The following is a 4,813-nucleotide window of genomic DNA, read 5'->3' as shown; positions in this document are numbered from 1 at the left end:
ACAACTGGTACAGAGGAAAGGAGAAAAGAAAAAAAGAAGGGGGAATACATATACATATAATATGCACACACACAAGATAGTTAAGAGAATTATACTACTAATCCTATTAGTTCATTGGAAGGAATGGTTTGTGTTTATATTGTTTGATCAATTTTGCAAGTCTATATTTTATAATCTGAGCAACTATTTTGAAGATAACCATAAGCAATATAATAATCATTGTTAACTTCCTATTATCTTGTTTTGAAATTGTTTTTATTGTTTTCACTGTTTAAAATAAAAAAAACTTAGGGGCCGGGGAGATAGCTCAGTGGAATAAGTGCTTCCCTGGCAAGCGCAAGGGCCTGAGTTCAATCCCTGGTTCTGCAAAAATAAATAAATAAATAAATAAATAAATAAATAAATAAATAAAATAAAAAACTTAAAGGGCTGGGCAAATAACTCAGCTGATTAAAGCACCTGCAAGTAGGCGCAGAGGCTTTGAATTCGATCCCTGGGCCTGCTGTGCCAGCTCCACCCCCGGGGCGCACTGAGACTGTGATTGAGACTGGACGTGGCAGCACGCACCTGTAATCCCAGCATTTGGGAGGCTGTACACAGGAGAATCACTATGAATCCGATCTAGTAGAGAAACCCTGAACACCCTGAAGACCCTTCCCTAAAATATACAGAAAGAAAAAAAAAGTTGGCAAAAGACATGAGTAGAGACTTCATTTAAAATATATAGAAATGAAAAATAAACTTGGAAAATATGTTTAATATCAGTTGTCATCAGAAAACTGCAAATTAAACAAAATTATCACCAGGATTAAATTTTTTAAATTAAGGACTGGCTACATAACTCAGCAGATTAAAGTACCTGCAAGCAGGTGCAGAGGCCAGGGGGTTTGATCCCTGGGCCTACCATGCTGGCCTGGCCCCCAGGGCCTGCTGAGACAGCAATTGAGACTGGGCATGGTAGCCCACGACTGTAATCCCAGCTCTTGGGAAGCTGTAAACAGGCAGATCACTAAGAGTCAGATCTGATAGTGAGACCCTGAACACCTTGTAGACTCTTCCCTAAAATACAAAAAATAAAAAAATAAAATAAAATAATTTTTTAATTAAAAGTAACTGACAATCCAAATGTTGGTTAGATTGTGGAGCAAAAAGAACTCTTACACAGTGATGAGGAAACTGCAAAAGAGTACAGACACATAAGCAGATAATCTGACGTCATGCAAATTTAAATATAGCCAGATACTCAGCTAGCTCAGTTGGTAGGGAGGGAGACTCTTACACATGGGATCGCTTCCCCTATGATCCATCAATGACACTCTGGGATATTTCAGTATATTTTAAAATTCATGTTCACATAAAACCTGTATTGGAGTGTATTTGGAAGTTTTATCCATAATCTCAAAATGCTGGAACTTGGATATCCTTTAATAGGTGAGTGAATAAATAAGCAGTGGGGCCGGAGAGATGGCTCAGTGGAATAAGCGCTTTCCTGGCAAGCGCAAGGGCCTGAGTTCAATCCCTGGTTCCGCAAAAAAAAGAAAGAAAGAAGCAGTGTTACATCCATACAATGGAATATTATGCAGCAGCTAAACATGAGCTATTAAGCCACAAAAAGATTTAGATGCACAATACTTTATTTATTTATTTATTTATTTATTTGTGGTACCAGGGATTGAACTCGGGCCCTTGTGCTTGCCAGGCAAGGACTTATTCTTCTGAGCTATTTCCCAGGCCCAAAGTTCAGAAGAATTTTTTTTCTTCTTTTTGGCTGGCTCAGGATGCCTCAAGGGCAGGTCTGGTAAGGCATGAGGATCTGGGGATCGAACCACAGTATCCTGAGCCTGACTGCCTTCATTTAAGCAGGCACTTAAACACCTGAGCTAATGGGCAGGCACCCTAGATGCACCATACTTAATGAAAAAAAAGACAGTATGAAAACTTTCTAAGGTATGATTCCAATTATATAACATTTAAGAAAAAGTGAAACTATCGACAATAAGATGATCAGTATCTGCCAGGGACTTGGAAGAAGCGAGAAGCAATGCAAAGGGAAAGAATAAGGAATATACTGGAGTGGTAATACCATACTCTATGATACTATAAAATCACGATGGATACGTTACAGTATATATTTGTCAAACCTCTAGAACACAGTAAAAAGAATGAAACTTTTTGCAAATTAAAAAAGGATCAATTAGGAAGTCAGGGAACCCAGGAAAGAATGCAAATTCTGACAAGAAAACCAGTATGATAAGTACCTGAAACAGCCTTGCTGGAGAGGTGAAAAATGAAGTGCTGACCTCAATACATGCGAGAGGTCATGGTCCATAAAGCTGAAGGCAGAAGGAACTGCTGTTACGCACTCCAAATGATAAGGGTGCTGCTTTTCACAGGACCACAGGACAACAATTCAGCTGTTACTGTGTGTACTGGGACAGGACAAGGAGTAAGTGGACAGCTGATGCGAGGGTCACATTTTTCACCCTTGAGATGAGGGTTAGCAGATAAAGGGAGCCCATGATAGCTTAAAGATTTAGACTTATATGAACTCATCGTTAGTTTAGTACAGATGTAAATGGTTAATTACAGAAATACTTGTGGAATCATTACAAAGGTTAATATTATGCATCAACTTGGCTGGGCCATGGGGTACCCAGATATTTATTTAGAATTATTTCTGGGTGTGCCTCTGAGGGTTCATCTAGATAGGATTAACAACATTTAAATTAGTAGATTGAGATATCATGTTCTAACTTCAATTTATTCAGGCTTGGACTATCACTCAGATTATCTGCTCTCCTGGTTTTCCACCCTTCCATCTAAAGATCTTGGACTCCTCAGCCTTGACAATCATTTGACCCAATTGCTCATAACAAATGCATGTGTGTATGTATGTACATATGTATGTATGCACTACATATTATGTAATTGGTTTATTCTTCATTACTTACATCTCATTTGTTTGGTTCTGTTTCTATGGAGAACCCATACTAATAAATGGGTTAATATAAACACAGCTATTTTTTATTGTATCAGCAGAGAGACCTCAAAGCAAATGACATGTCAGTAGCAATAAGCACATATAATGTCCAGATCTTGGTATCTAATACCATTCTCTAATAAAAGGAGACAGAGATCCAAGAGAAGAATGAATGAATGAATGAATGAATGAATGAATGAATGAATGAATGAGTGAATGAGTGAGTGAATCTCAGACTGAGGCAGGAATTAATACACAAGGTGTTTTTGGAGCTTCTTCTAGTGTCATAAAGTAAGAAACCTATTGATGAGGGTGTACCAAAGGAGAGCCAGGGTTAATAGAAAAAGGTCTAATGGCCACTGCCAGAATACTTTAAGCAACAAAATAAGTAAGAAATATTGGGTTATAATCTGAAATATAAAATAAATATTAATGAGACTATATTTAATATAAATAAATGATTGAATAAATATAATGAATGAGTGTGAAGAGACAATGCAGGGGAATCCCAAATAATGTGCATACACCTCACTCTGAAGGCAGGGGCTCCCCTCCCCACCCCTTCAGTGTGGGCTGCACATACCATCTTCTCTCCACATGAGCACTGAGAAGGGGTGGGAGGACCTTACAGCTGAGAAACCTGACAAACACTCCTCAGCCAAGCAACAGGGGCCAACATCAACAGTCACAGGTGGTGCTGATAGGATGTTGTGCGCCTGGTCTTCCTCCCGTAACCATAGCCCTAGCCTTATCACGACAGCAAAACATCAGACAAATGGCCAGAGTAGGCATCCTATGAAATAGCCTTTAAAGCCGCCTAGATCGTCCAAAATAAAGTCCGAGAAATGCCACATTTATTGTCATGTAGCATTACAGTGGTTCTCCTGGAACAGAGAAAGTTAGATAAAAACTAAAGATGTGGCCCCAGTCACTGAGCCGCCGCCCAGGACCCAGCTGCCTCCCCCTTGAGCGCCCGCTTCCCAGCGATCCGTCCCCCACGCCCACCTTCTCCCGCAGCGCCTTCCGCAGGCCGTTTCCACCGAGGAAAAGGAATCCTATCGCATGTCCGCTATCCAGAACCTCCACTTTTTCGGCCCCTTTGCTGATACAAGTAAGGGTAATGACCTGCTTCCTGCCGGCACTGCGGATTATGTACATATAAGAATCCAAAAGAAACGGCAGGAAGACTCTCACCACCGTCCAAGGGATCGCTGACTGCGATTTAAAAAAAAAAACTGGTGAAGGCGCTTAAGAAGAAATTTGCCTGCAATGGTACTGTCATCCAGCGTCCGGAATATGGAGACGTAATCCAACTCCAGGGTGACCAGCTCAAGAACACATGCCAGTTCCTGGTAGAGATCAGACTGGTCAAGGACGTTCCGCTGAAGGTTCATGGGTTTTAAGTGCTTGTGGCTCATTGACGCGTACAAGAGGATTGCCTTGCAATGAGTAGAGCGCCCCTTCAGTTTCTCGTCACGAGTTTAAAAACCTCACAGCTTGCATAATGTAACCATTGGGGTCTGCTTTCAATTGGACTCGTGTAACTCCTTCATGCAATAAACTGAAAAGAGCAATAAATAAATAAATAAAACTAAAGCTGTTTGGAGATGTGGAGATAGCTCAGCGATCTAAGCAACTGCGTAGGCAAGCTCAAGGACCCGGGTTCGATGCCCAGTATCACATGCAGTGCCAGCCCTGTGCCGAGCCAGCCACCGAAACTGGGCATGATGGCACATGCCTATAATCCCAGAGTTGGGGAGGCTGAGAGAGGAGGATCACTAGAGTCCAAGGGACATAGTGAGACCGTGTATCATATATATATAAAATTAAAAA

At 41.0% G+C, this 4,813-nt stretch overlaps 1 pseudogene; it reads left to right on the top strand.

Annotated features, from left to right (window-relative positions):
- The first annotated feature begins 4,042 nt into the window (after positions 1-4,042).
- Positions 4,043-4,383, top strand: LOC101584857 (annotated as a pseudogene).
- Positions 4,384-4,813: the final 430 nt, after the last annotated feature.

Source organism: Octodon degus, unplaced genomic scaffold (assembly GCF_000260255.1).
Source record: "Octodon degus isolate 3935 unplaced genomic scaffold, OctDeg1.0 scaffold00130, whole genome shotgun sequence".
NCBI classification, from domain to species: Eukaryota; Metazoa; Chordata; class Mammalia; order Rodentia; family Octodontidae; genus Octodon; species Octodon degus.
Note: the sequence above shows the minus strand (reverse complement) of the source record. Positions and strands in the feature narration are given on the sequence as shown.